We start from the raw sequence: 15,412 nt of genomic DNA, 5'->3' as shown, positions 1-15,412 counted from the left end.
AATAATAACAAACAGCTAATATTTATCTACTTTCTTGTCAGGCCTGGGGCTAAGCCACAGGCACAACTATCTCGTTTAACCTTCACAATGACCCTATGTGGTACACATGATTCTATCTCCACTTACAGGTAATGAAACTGAGGAACAGAGAAGTTATTCAGTGGTGATAAACCCAGGCAGACCAACTTCAGAGGCTTCATGCTTAATCCGTGCACTGCACTGATGAAATGTCTGATGGTAGACTGACTGAAGAAAAGACTGTCTTGCTCACTCCCAAGCAGCAGCCAGGATTCTCTAACAAAATTAACACACTTCCATATGACAAATTTCCATGCAGATAAAATTGTTTGCTACATACTTTGGAGTAATATCTTAGCCTGTTCAGGCTTCTATAGAACAATATCTTAGACTGAGTGGCTTATAAGCAACAGAAATTTATTTCTCACAGTTTTGGAGGCTGGGAAGCCCAAGACCAAAGTCCAAGACCAATTCACCAAAGCAGAATTGGTAAAGGCCCTCTTTCTGGCTCACAGCCAGTCATCTTCTTGCTGGGTTCTCACATGAGGGAAGGGGCAAGTTCTCTGGGGTTTCTTTCTTTTTTTTTTTTTTGTAAATTAATTTATTTATTTTAATTGGAGGCTAATTACTTTACAATATTGTAGTGGTTTTTGCCATATATTGACATGAATCAGCCATGGGTGTACATGTGTCCCCGCATCCTGAATCCCACTCCCACCTCACTCCTCATTCCATCCCTCAGGGTCATCCCAGTGCACCGGCCCTGAGCGCCCTCTCATGCATTGAACCTGGACTGGCGATCTATTTCACATATGGTAATATATATGTTTCAATACTATTCTCTTATAAGGGCAGTAATGCCACTCATGAGGGCTCTACCTTGTGACCTATTCATCCCCACAAAAGGCCCACCTCCTAATACATCACACTAGGAGTTAGCATTTAACATATGAATTGAGGGGTGGGGGAGACACAGACATTCCATCTTTAGCAAGTAGTAAGAAATTTTCTTCTCATTTTGGTTTTATTTCTAGTCCAAAAAATTATAAATTCTTCTTTCACATAATGTATTTCAATTCTCCTTTTAGAGGTCTAGATGGTAGCACATATACATTCTTTGATCAAAGTACTGACTGTGATAGCTTGGTGGAAAACTTACATTAAAGGTTAATTTAAACCAAAGAATGAGGGATTTCCCTGGTGGTGTAGGGGCTAAGACCCTGCACTCCCAATGCAGGCGGCCCAGGTTAGATTCCTGGTCAGGGAACTAGATCTCACATGCTGCAACTAAGAGTTTGTATGCTGCAACTAAAGATCCCAGCACAGCCAACTAAGTATTATTTTGGGGGGCTCCAAAATCACTGAAGATGGTGACTGCAGCCATGAAATTAAAAGACGCTTACTCCTTGGAAGGAAAGTTATGTCCAACCTAGATAGCATATTCAAAAGCAGAGACATTACTTTGCCAACAAAGGTCCCTTTAGTCAAGGCTGTGGTTTTTCCTGTGGTCATGTATGGATGTGAGAGTTGGACTGTGAAGAAGGCTGAGCGCCGAAGAATTGATGCTTTTGAACTGTGGTGTTGGAGAAGACTCTTGAGAGTCCCTTGGACTGCAAGGAGATCCAACCAGTCCATTCTGAAGGAGATCAGCCCTGGGATTTCTTTGGAAGGAATGATGCTAAAGCTGAAACTCCAGTACTTTGGCCACCTCATGCGAAGAGTTGACTCATTGGAAAAGACCGTGATGCTGGGAGGGATCGGGGGCAGGAGGAGAAAGGGACAACAGAGGATGAGATGGCTGGATGGCATCACTGACTCGATGGACGTGAGTCTCAGTGAACTCTGGGAGTTGGTGATGGACAGGGAGGCCTGGCGTGCTGCGATTCATGGGGTCGCAAAGAGTCGGACACGATTGAGCGACTGAACTGAACTAAAGTAAAGGATGATATGAAATAGGGAGTCCCAAACTCAAATTGCTGCAAGAACTCAGAAGGCAGACTAAATTAAGCACTGTGTGAAGTGATTGAGACAGTGAGACTGTGGTTCAACTGGGACAGTAAACAGTAGAGAAAGTTTTCATGTTTTATATTTTTATGTCATGATTTTCTGAGCAAATTTTAAGGGCCTTTGTAATCTGAGCTAAAAGAACAAGACTCGACATGAATTTATGAGTGATTACTTATTGTGAATTCCAGAGAGATTTACTTAGAGCTGTGGGTTTTTTTTAATGTCATAGAGCGATGCAATCCCCTCCCCCTATCCCCATCATCTCCCCCCCACCCACCCAATTCAGGACATCTGTGATGTGAAGCTGGAAACTCTAGTCTTATCTTCATGTCAATAAATTTATTTACATCCCAAAGAGTAAAAATCCAGGATCCTGCTCCTTTGTTCCTCAAGGAGAATTTGTTTATAATATGAAGCAAAAGATTTTACTTTGCCTCTCAGAATGGGAGAGATAAATAAATGTGCAGGTTGATTCTGGGGAGTGAGTTGCTCACCTACAGTAGACACTGTTTTGAGTAGGATGACATCTGGTTCTCACTGCATGGCCCAGGGATAAGAGTTGGGACAGAGAGAAGATGGAATGATCATTTGCTGTAAGTAAATAATATTCTGCTTTGCTCCAGAAGCCGAGTATTGGTGTACAGGATAATATTAATAAATGTAGATATTAAAAACTTAAAAGGAATCTATACTCTACCTGGGCTTCCCCAATAGCAGGTAAAGAATCCACGTGCAATGCAGGAGACAGAGGAGATGTGGGTTTGATTCCTGGGTTGGGAAGATCCCCTCTAGGAGGGTATGGCAACCATCTCCAGTATTCTTGCCTGGAGACTCCCATGGACAGAGGAGCCTGGTAGGCTACAGTGCACGGGGTCACAAAGAGTCAGACACAACTAAAGTGACTTAGCACACATGCATACATACTCTACCAGCCCTGGTGACCAAACAAAACATGTCTATTGGCTGACTTTAGTTCATGAGCTGTGAGTTTGCAGTAACTAGTATTAGGTGTGTCCTGTCTTTTGGAAAGTGGGTTGTCATAGCATAATTTTAAAGACACCTAAAAGATCCCTGTTTCAGAGCCAAGTATCTTACTCTTCTTGTCAAGATTTCCAATGTCACTGTTGTTACACCGTCACTGTAAATCCATTGTTTTGTTACTTAGAAACTGTCTATAATGCTAAAATATCTCCAAAAATGGCTATCAGAATGCTGATATCTATAAACTAATCTGTTTACCCATCTTTACTCACAGCCAGCAAAGAACATCTGCTTGCAGATTAAAGAACCACTTACTGTGGTTCTTTAGGAACAACCTAAATGTTGATCAAAGATTGAGGTGGAGAGAAACCTTAAGCTGAAACCTTGTTAACCAAGGCAGTTCTAGTTATTCTCAAAGCAGAAGGACTCTTGTCTGAAAAGCAGTAAGAGGGTACCGGGCATTGGCGAGACACAGGAAAGCACTTCAAGAGGAAGAAACTCTGAAAGAGGAAGTTCAAGGCACCCAAGACAAACTGCATGCTTCTTTACATTGCTTGATTCTTGCTCAGCAACAGTTTACCCAGCCCAGTGTTTTGTGGGATACTGAGAAATGTTTTCTAAAAACATGGTAGCTCTTCTTTATGGAACTGACCACACACTGGCTAGAAATTATGACAGGTGGGCTATTTTAGTTGCAAGAGACAGAGACTCTGATTACCTTAAGTGACAAAGAATTGTGGTGCAAATGTATGGGAAAGTCAAAAGAGGAAACAGTCACCGGTGAGGGGGTCCTTAGAGACCACAGTGAGGGAATACTGTTCAGGTACACAGCAGTGCTACAAAGCCTTGGGTTACTGCTGCATCTCCAAGGCTTGGGCCTCTTGTTTCCCTTCAACAAAGGTTCTTCTTTGCTTACTGTTCTAGTGCTCTATTTTCTGTCCCTGAGTTTCTCGGCGCTTCTTTTTTTCCTTTTCCCTCTTTCGCACCCCCTCTGTCCAGCCATCTTTCCTTCCACTGTGTTACATCTCAGCTCTCTGAAAGAGCATTTATTTAACTTGGTCTGACACTGAGTGAGAAAAATTAATAGAAAACTTAATTAACTTGATTAAAGCTTAATTAACAAAAAATCCAACTGGCAATGACTTCAATCCATAGGATTTTATTTTACCTCCTATAACAAGAACCCAGAGGTAGGTGGTACCAGATACTGGTTCACCTGCTCAATGCTAACACCCAAATCTCAGTCTTTCTATTTTTTCTGGCCTTCCATTTTTAGCTGTTGGTTTTTCATCCTTAATTGTGAAAAACCAGCCTTATGATAGCTGCTGCAGATCCAGGCACCATGTGCCAACATTTAAGCCAAAAAGATTAGAGAAGGGTCAAAGCCAGCAAGCTCTCTTGTTGAATCTGCCTCACACACACACACACACACACACACACACACACAAGCACGTGCATACACATGCTCGCAGACTTCTGCTTATGTCTCATGAACCAGAACTATGTCATATGACTATGCTGCTGCCACGAAGGTTCTGAAAGTGACTACTGAGATTGTATAGCCTCTGTAGTGGGAAGGAAACAAGAAGAAAGGTTATTAACTGTCGGGAGCCGTGTTAGGCATTACTGACAAAATGGAGGCACGGCCCCAACTCCCTCTCCTCATCTCACAGGCACAGTCCCGGGATGAAGGATTTAGGCCTTGTGATTCTGACTTGTTCTTTCCTTTCTTCAGTTGAGTTGGCTGGAAAGACTGTTAAGGTGCTTGAGAGAAGCATGAGAAAGCACAAAGCCTTCTGCAGTTGTGCCCAGAAAATAATCTATAAAATAACCATTGACATTTGTTCAAGGATCTTTACAAAGAATGTCCCAGGATGAGCATGTAGGCCGCAGCTTGAGGCCATGGGAAGGATTATTATCTGAGAACTGTTTGTGAGGGGAATGTTTATGGCAAAATAAGTTTGCTGAGTTTAGGGTTTAGAATTAATTAAGGATTAATTAATAGTTTAGGGTTTAGAATTAATTAAGAAGAGAAGCGAAAAGCAAAGGAGAAAAGGAAAGATATAAACATCTGAATGCAGAGTTCCAAAGAATAGCAAGAAGAGATAAGAAAGCCTTCTTCAGCGATCAATGCAAAGAAATAGAGGAAAACAACAGAATGGGAAAGACTGGAGATCTCTTCAAGAAAATCAGAGATACCAAAGGAACATTTCATGCAAAGATGGGCTGGATAAAGGACAGAAATGGTATGGACCTAACAGAAGCAGGAGATTTTAAGAAGAGATGGCAAAAATATACAGAAGAACTGTACAAAAAAGATCTTCATGACCCAGATAATCACGATGGTGTGATGACTGACCTAGAGCCAGACATCCTGGAATATGAAGTGAAGTGGGCCTTAGAAAGCATCACTACCAACAAAGCTAATGGAGGTGATGGAATTCCAGTTGAGCTATTCCAAATCCTGAAAGATGATGCTGTGAAAGTGCTGCACTCAATATGCCAGCAAATTTGGAAAACTCAGCAGTGGCCACAGGATTGGAAAAGGCCCGTTTTCATTCCAATCCCAAACAAAGGCAATGCCAAAGAATGCTCAAAGTACTGCACAATTGCACTCATCTCACACGCTAGTAAACTAATGCTCAAAATTCTCCAAGCCAGGCTTTAGCAATATGTGAACCATGAACTTCCTGATGTTCAAGCTGGTTTTAGAAAAGGCAGAGGAACCAGAGATCAAATTGCCAACATCCGCTGGATCATGGAAAAAGCAAGAGAGTTCCAGAAAAACATCTATTTCTGCTTTATTGACTATGCCAAAGCCTTTGACTGTGTGGATCACAATAAACCGTGGAAAATTCTGAAAGGGATGGGAATATCAGACCCCCTGATCTGCCTCTTGAGAAATCTGTATGCAGGTCAGGAAGCAACAGTTAGAACTGGACATGGAACAACAGACTGGTTCCAAATAGGAAAAGGAGTACGTCAAGGCTGTATATTGTCATCCTGTTTATTTAACTTACATGCAGAGTATATCATGAGAAATGCTGGAAAACTAAGATCATGGCATCCGGTCCCATCACTTCATGGGAAATAGATGGGGAAACAGTGGAAACAGTGTCAGACTTTATTTTTCTGGGCTCCAAAATCACTGCAGATGGTGACTGCAGCCATGAAATTAAAAGACGCTTACTCCTTGGAAGGAAAGTTATGACCAACCTAGATAGCATATTCAAAAGCAGAGACATTACTTTGCCAACAAAGGTTCGTCTAGTCAAGGCTATGGTTTTTCCTGTGGTCATGTATGGATGTGAGAGTTGGACTGTGAAGAAGGCTGAGCGCCGAAGAATTGATGCTTTTGAACTGTGGTGTTGGAGAAGACTCTTGAGAGTCCCTTGGACTGCAAGGAGATCCAACCAGTCCATTCTGAAGGAGATCAGCCCTGGGATTTCTTTGGAAGGAATGATGCTAAAGCTGAAACTCCAGTACTTTGGCCACCTCATGCGAAGAGTTGACTCATTGGAAAAGACCCTGATGCTGGGAGGGATTGGGGGCAGGAGGAGAAGGGGACGACAGAGGATGAGATGGCTGGATGACATCACTGACTCGATGGACGTGAGTCTCAGTGAACTCTGGGAGTTGGTGATGGACAGGGAGGCCTGGCGTGCTGCGATTCATGGGATCGCAAAGAGTCGGACATGACTGAGCGACTGAACTGAACTGTACAGCATTACTTATGACTGGGAGAATCATGGGGGAAACATGCCCATGGTATCAAATTATGCCACTTGATTTTAGGAAGACCATTGTGCAACATAACTCTGCGATTAGGCACTTGCCTAGGTGCAGGGACTACTACAGTGAGGAAAACACTGAGATTATTTTCTAGCGGAAGACAGAGAAAACTTAGGCTCCAATAATCCTGTTCTTCTCTTTGTAATGATCACCATAATTTCAGTGCTTACGTGTCTGCGGACATATAATGACAAAAACACAGTTAAGTAATTCTGAATGTTCTATAAATTAAACCCAGTATGCCCTCCACACAGTTAAGTAAGGAGCAGTGTGGAGGGCATACTGGGTTTAATTTATAGAACAATCAGAATTCAGAACTAAATGTTTTAGCCACAGACTTTTCAGTCTGTCCCCTTTACAGAGAAACTGACAGACATTTTTGTGCTAGAGAAACAAGGAAGGAAATGCACACTGCCAGGAGCCAAAAGCATAGTTTTTGCTGTACACCCTGTCCCCATTCTCATTAGAACATAGTTTTGACTTCTAAAATTACTTTATTTGGCCTTTATTTAACTTCCTCTATGGGGTTGCACAGAGTCGGACACGACTGAAGCGACTTGGCAGAAGCAGCAGCAGGATATGTTGAATGTGGCCTATAAAATGTAGCTTTACTCCTGAGCAGCACTTCTCTATGCACTTGACCTTGGATTTAACCATCCCTCACCCCACATTAGTGGTCTTGGTTTTAAAAACTCACCAGAGGATGTAACGCGGACCAACATATACTTGGATATTCTCTGGCCTTAGGCATTAGATGTTTACCAAGGAAACTGGCACTGCTCATGTGACTTCTGTGTGACTATATAAGATTTATATATTGAATTTTTAACTTATTCTACTGATCTTCCTCTTACCCCTCTTATTAGCCTGTGATTCCCCCATCACCCAGCTTTATTCAGGCTAATACCCTTCCATCCTTCAGGTTCTAACAAAGTTGTAACCACCTAAAAAAAGAGTCCTTAAAACTTAGATTAAGTTCCTGTTCATGCTCCTGTAAACCCATCACTCTCCTGATAAAACTTACAATTTCAATACTTGTAATAGCTTTATTGGGCTTCCCAGGTGGCTCAGTGGTAAAGAATCCACCTGGCAATGCATGAGATATGGGTTTGGTCCCCGGGTCAGAAAGATCCCCTGGAGGAGGAACTGGCAGCCCTCTCCAGTATTCTTGTCTGGGAAATCCCATGGACAGAAGAGCCTGGTGGCCTACAGTCCATGGGGTCGCAAAAGAGTCAAGACTCATTAAGTGACTAAATGACAACAACAATAGCTTGATTAATACCTGCTCAATCTCTCACTAGACTGGAAGCTCCATGAACACAGAGGCCATCTCTCTCTTGTTTAAGTCTACACCTCAGTGTGTAGCAGTGTTGGATATACACAGTGGTGCTCAATAACATTTAATGAATTAATAAGTAACTTTAGTCTCCAAGTGACTAGCATAATGCTGCCAAAAAATAGATACTGCAGCAGATGTTGACTGCAGAGCTCTGCCCAGGAATAGAAAATTTCGTACCATTCTCTCCCTACTACTGGGAGTGCTACTGGCAGACACCCTCAGCTGCCAGCTGCCTTTGGAGAATGCCTCACTTTTTAATTTATTTTTAACTGGAGGATAATCACTTTACAATGTCACGTTGGTTTCTGTTGTGCAATAAAGTGAATGTGTACACATATATTCCCACCCTCTTGAACCTCACTGCCATCCCACCTGCATCTCACCCCTCTAGGTCATGACTAAGCACCAAGCTGAGCTCCCTGGGTTATGCAGCAGCTTCCCACTAGCTTTCTATTTTACACATGGTAGTGTATATATGTCAATGCTAGTCTCTCAATTCAACTCAAACTATTTTTCTCCCGCTGTCTCCACAAGTCCATTTTCTATGTCTGCCTCTCTATTTTTGCCCTGCAAATAGGTTCATCTGTACCATTTTTCTAGATTCCATATATATGTGTTAATATATAACATTTGTTTTTCTCTTTCTGACTTACTTCACTTTGTATAATACCCTCTAGGTTTATCCACCTCACTATAACTGACTCAAATTCGTTTTATTTTATAATTAACATTCCATTCTATATATGTACCATAATTTCTTTATCCATTCATGTGTTGATGGGCATCATTGAAAAAGCAAGAGAGTTCCAGAAAAACATCTACTTCTGCTTTATTGACTATGCCAAAGCCTTTGATTGTGTGGATCACAATAAACTGTGGAAAATTCTGAAAGAGATGGGAACACCAGACCCCCTGACCTGCCTCTTGAAAAATCTGTATGCAGGTCAGGAATCAACAGTTAGAACTGGACATGGAACAACAGACTGGCTCCAAATAGGAAAAGGAGTACGTCAAGGCTGTATATTGTCACCCTGCTTATTTAACTTATATGCAGAGTACATCATGAGAAATGCTAGGCTGGATGAAGCACAAGCTGGAATCAAGATTGCTGAGAGAAATATCAATAACCTCAGATATGCAGATGACACCACCCTTATGGCAGAAAGTGAAGAAGAACTAAAGAGCCTTGTGATGAAAGTGAAAGAGGAGAGTAAAGAAGTTGGCTTAAAGCTCAACATTCAGAAAACGAAGATCATGGCATCTGGTCCCATCACTTCATGGGAAATAGATGGGGAAACAGTGGAAACAATGTCAGACTTTATTTTTCTGGGCTCCAGAATCACTACAGATGGTGACTTCAGCCATGAAATAAAAAGACACTTACTCCTTGGAAGAAAAGTTATGACCAACCTAGACAGCATATTAAAAAGCAGAGACATTCCTTTGCCAAAAAAGGTCCATCTAGTTAAGGCTATAGTTTTTCCAGTAGTCATGTATGGATGTGAGAGTTGGACTATAAAGAAAGCTGAGTGCCGAAAAATTGATGCTTTTGAGCTGTGGTGTTGGAGAAGACTCTTGAGAGTCCCTTGGACTGCAAGGAGATCCAATCAGTCCATCCTAAAGGAAATCAGCCCTGAATGTTCATTTGAAGGACTGAGGTTGAAGCTGAAACTCCAATACTTCGAACACCTGATGTGAAGAGCTGACTCATTTGAAAAGACCCTGATGCTGGGAAAGATTGAAGGCGAGAGGAGAAGGGGATGACAGAGGATGAGATGGTTGGATGGCATCACTGAATCAATGGACATGAGTTTGGGTCAACTCTAGGAGTTGGTAATGGACAGGGAGGCCTGACATGCTGCAGTTCATGGGGTTGCAAAGAGTCAGACACAACTGAGTGAATGAACTGAACTGAGTTTGCTTCCATGTTCTCGTTATTGTAAATAGTGCTGCAATAAACACTGGGGGTATATGTATCTTTTTGAAGAGAATGCCCCACTGAAAGAAACAGGCAACCCCAAACATGTCCCTTTTCTGGGTGGTTGATACTCAATGACTAATCAGTCTTGGGAGTTGAAGACCCAGCCACTCATGCCAACTCAAAGATACCTCTAAAAGGCCTGGAAGGGATCAGCTGAAGTCTTTATTAGGAAGGCATCATAGCTCACCTCCCTCTGCTCAATCCTGTTTCCTCCACCTCCCTTTCGCAGGAGTCAATCCCAAGAGCATACAAGAGCATGTCTGTACACTAATCTCCCCTAAGAGTCTACTCCATGGGTAACTCAACCTTTGATGGCTACTACAAAAATATTTACTGAACTGAATTGAATATTATGTTCAATTGAATTGAACATTATGCTCCATAAACTCCTATACAGCAAAATGAAGTCGCTCAGTTGTGTCTGACTCTTTGCGACCCCATGAACTGTAGCCTACAAGGCTCCTCTGTCTGTGGAATTTTCCAGGCAAAAGTACTAGTGTGGGTTGCCATTTCCTTCTCCAGAGGATCTCCTAGCCCAGGGATCTAACCCGGATCTCCCGCATTGTGGGCAGACGCTTTACTGTCTGAGCCACCAGGGAACTTATTTATCCTTGTATCCTTGCACTGATTAGAAGGTGACTTTTATAAAGGGAGTGCTATGGTCTGATTGTATATATACCACCAAAATTCACATGTTGAAATTCTAACCCTCAAAGGTGATGATATTAGGTGGTGTGACCTTTGGGAGGTGCTGGAGTCATGAAGGTGGAGCCCTCAGGAATGGAATTAACACCTTATAAAAGAGAGATCCCTCCCTCTTCTGTCAAGTGAGTAAACAGTTAGAAGCCTGCCACCTAGAAGAGTGAAGTGAAGTGAAGTGGCTCAGTCGTGTCCAACTCTTTGTGACCCCGGGGACTGTAGCCTACCAGGCTCCTCCATCCATGGGATTTTCCAGGTAAGAGTACTGGAGTTGGTTGCCATTTCCTTCTCCAGGGGAAATTCCCGACCCAGGGATCAAACCCAGGTCTCCCGCATTGTAGGCAGACACTTTACCATCTGAGCTGCCAAGGAAGCCCAACTTAGAAGAGTACTGCAGCCCTAATCTGCCCATGTTGGCATTCTTATCTTGGACTTGTAGCCTCAAGACTGCTACTGCTGCTGCTGCTAAGTCACTTCAGTTGTGTCCGACTCTGTGCGACCCGAAACGGCAGCCCATCAGGTTCCCCCATCCCTGGGATTCTCCAGGCAAGAACACTGGAGTGGGTTGCCATTTCCTTCTCCAATGCATGAAAGTGAAAAGTGAAAGCGAAGTTGCTCAGTCGTGTCCGACTCTTAGCGACCCCATGGACTGCAGCCTACCAGGCTCCTCCATCCATGGGATTTTCCAGGCAAGAGTACTGGAGTGGGGTGCCACTGCCTTCTCCAAGCCTCAAGACTAGGAGAAATATAATCTTGTGGTTTATAAACTACTGAGTTTGTGGTATCCTGTTATAACCAACCAAGCAGACATTGAACACCATAAACTCAAAAAATAAAATATTACCCCAAACAGTTTACTTGTGTTAAACCCTTCCTATTCAAAGTATGATCTTAGAACTATGGCCATTGGCATTCTTTGTGTATTTTGTTACAAATGCAGACTCTCAAGGCCCAACCTGAATCTGACCAACTGAATCCAAATCTGCATTTTAACAAGATCCCAGGTTGTTCATACTGATTTTCAGAAATACTGAGCTAAGGGATTTATTATTATAAATAAAGTGATCTTGCTAATATTTCCTGTCTATGTTGTACATCTTCATAATGTTTTTCTAAAAAAATTTTTAATTTTAATGTGATCATGCCTTCTTTCATCCAACAAATACTAAATGAGTCCCAAAGATTTCAACCCTACAGCACTTACATTCTACAAAGATGAGAAAATAAACATCAATATACATATTGTAGAGCATGAGGGAAGGTGATAAATGCCCCTCACACACACACACACACACACACACACACACACACACACACACCAAAAAAACAGTAGGGCAAGGTAAAGAGGATGGGAAGATGGGTTGCAGTCCCAAAATTTTGCAGAAAGCCATAAGCAAACACTTGAGGCAAGCTAGGTAGTTAGCCATATGCATATCTAAGCATGATCCTGGAATGTTCTAAGAAGGGTAGAGGCCAATGTGGCTGAAAGAGAATAGGTGAGGCGATGCAGAGTAATAGGAGATGTGGTCATAGAGATAAGAGGGCAGATCTTATGATGAGAGGCTGCTATTTAATAGCTGAAAAGGTAATGCAAGTTCTTTTTCCTCCAAGAAATAAAGTAGTTCTTGCCCGAGCCAATTAGATTTGGGCTGTGACAGTTTGCACAAACCACTTCCCGGCAAACCTTCTGGTTCCTCAACTACAAATGCAGGGATTACAGAAGCCATGTAAGGGCTCTTTCTGCCTGAAACTCTCAAATTCCCAGAGGCATTGATGCCAAAAGCTAATACGTGGTAAAGGAAGAATTATGGCCAGGTTGTGGCATAGATACCCCTCGTCCAAGGTAAGGAGCAATGGCTGTGCTTTGCTGGAGCAGCCGTGAAGAGATACCCCACGCCCAAGGTAAGAGAAACCCAAGTAAGACGGTAGGTGTTGTAAGAGGGCATCAGAGGGCAGATACACTGAAACCATACTCACAGAAAACTAGTCAATCTAATCACACTAGGACCACAGCCTGGTCTAACTCAGTGAAACTAAGCCATGCCCATGGGGCAACCAAAGATGGGCAGGTCATGGTGGAGAGATCTGACAGAATGTGGTCCACTGGAGAAGGGAATGGCAAACCGCTTCAGTATTCTTGCCTTGAGAACCCCATGAACAGTATGAAAAGGCAAAATGATAGGATACTGAAAGAGAAACTCCCGAGGTCAGTAGGTGCCCAATATGCTACTGGAGATCAGTGGAGAAATAACTCCAGAAAGAATGAAGGGATGGAGCCAAAGCAAAAACAATACCCAGCTGTGGATGTGACTGGTGATAGAAGCAAGGTCCGATGCTGTAAAGAGCAATATTGCATAGGAACCTGGAATGTCAGGTCCATGAATCAAGGCAAATTGGAAGTGGTCAAACAAGAGATGGCAAGAGGGAATGTTGACCTTGTAGGAATCAGTGAACTGAAATGGACTGGAATGGGTGAATGTAACTCAGATGACCATTGTATCTACTACTGTGGGCAGGAATCCCTCAGAAGAAATGGAGTAGCCATCATGGTCAACAAAAGAGTCTGAAATGCAGTACTTGGATGCAATCTCAAAAACGACAGAATGATCTCTATTCGTTTCCAAGGCAAACCATTCAATATCACAGTAATCCAAGTCTATGCCCAACAAGTAATGCTGAAGAAGCTGAAGTTGAATGGTTCTATGAAGACCTACAAGACGTTCTAGAAATAACACCCAAAAAAGATGTCCTTTTCATCATAGGGGACTGGAAAGCAAAAGTAGGAAGTCAAGAAACACCTGGAGTAACAGGCAAATTTGGCCTTGGAATACGGAATGAAGAGGGCAAAGACTAATAGAGTTTTGCCAAGAAAATGCACTGGTCATAACAAACACCCTCTTCCAACAACACAAGAGAAGACTCTATACGTGGACATCACCAGATGGTCAACACCGAAATCAGATTGATTATATTCTTTGCAGCCAAAGATGGAGAAGCTCTATACAGTCAGCAAAAACAAGACCAGGAGCTGACTGTGGCTCAGACCATGAACTCCTTATTGCCAAATTCAGACTTAAATTGAAGAAAGTAGGGAAAACCACTAGACCATTCAGGTATGACCTAAATCAAATCCCTTATGATTATACAGTGGAAGTGAGAAATAGATTTAAGGGACTAGATCTGATAGATAGAGTGCTTGATGAACTATGGAATGAGGTTCGTGACACTGTACAGGACACAGGGATCAAGACCATCCCCATGGAAAAGAAATGCAAAAAAGCAAAATGGCTGTCTGGGGAGGCCTTACAAATAGCTGTGAAAAGAAGAGAAGTGAAAAGCAAAGGAGAAAAGGAAAGATATAAACATCAGAATGCAGAGTTCCAAAAATAGCAAGAAGAGATAAGAAAGCCTTCTTCAGCGATCAATGCAAAGAAATAGAGGAAAACAACAGAATGGGAAAGACTGGAGATCTCTTCAAGAAAATCAGAGATACCAAAGGAACATTTCATGCAAAGATGGGCTGGATAAAGGACAGAAATGGTATGGACCTAACAGAAGCAGAAGATTTTAAGAAGAGATGGTAAGAATACACAGAAGAACTGTACAAAAAAGATCTTCATGACCCAGATAATCACAATGGTGTGATGACTGACCTAGAGCCAGACATCCTGGAATATGAAGTGAAGTGGGCCTTAGAAAGCATCACTACCAACAAAGCTAATGGAGGTGATGGAATTCCAGTTGAGCTATTCCAAATCCTGAAAGATGATGCTGTGAAAGTGCTGCACTCAATATGCCAGCAAATTTGGAAAACTCAGCAGTGGCCACAGGACGGGAAAAGGTCAGTTTTCATTCTAATCCCAAAGAAAGACAATGCCAAAGAATGCTCAAACTATCGTACAATTGCACTTATCTCACACACTAGTAAACTAATGCTCAAAATTCTCCAAGCCAGGCTTCAGCAATATGTGAACCATGAACTTCCTGATGTTCAAGCTGGTTTTAGAAAAGGCAGAGGAACCAGAGATCAAATTGCCAACATCCGCTGGATCATGGAAAAAGCAAGAGAGTTCCAGAAAAACATCTATTTCTGCTTTATTGACTACGCCAAAACCTTTGACTGTGTGGATCACAATAAACTGTGGAAAATTCTGAAAGGGATGGGAATACCAGACCACCTGATCTGCCTCTTGAGAAATTTGTATGCAGGTCAGGAAGCAACAGTTAGAACTGGACATGGAACAACAGACTGGTTCCAAATAGGAAAAGGAGTTTGTCAAGGCTGTATATTGTCACCCTGTTTATTTAACTTATATGCAGAGTACACCATGAGAAACACTGGACTGGAAGAAACACAAACTGGAATCAAGATTTCCAGGAGAAATATCAATAACCTCAGATATGCAGATGACACCACCCTTATAGCAGAAAGTGAAGAGGAACTAAGGAGCCTCTTGATGAAAGTGAAAGAGGAGAGTGAAAAAGTTGGCTTAAAGCTCAACATTAAGAAAAATAAGATTGTGGCATCCGGTCCCATCACTTCATGGGAAATAGATGGGGAAACAGCGGAAACAGTGTCAGACTTTATTTTTCTG

Source organism: Bos grunniens, chromosome 9 (assembly GCF_055505025.1).
Source record: "Bos grunniens cultivar Pamir isolate PY7600 chromosome 9, Bosgru_T2T1.0, whole genome shotgun sequence".
NCBI lineage: Eukaryota > Metazoa > Chordata > Mammalia > Artiodactyla > Bovidae > Bos > Bos grunniens.
The sequence above is the reverse complement of the archived record's forward strand: the minus strand, read 5'-3'. Positions refer to the sequence as shown.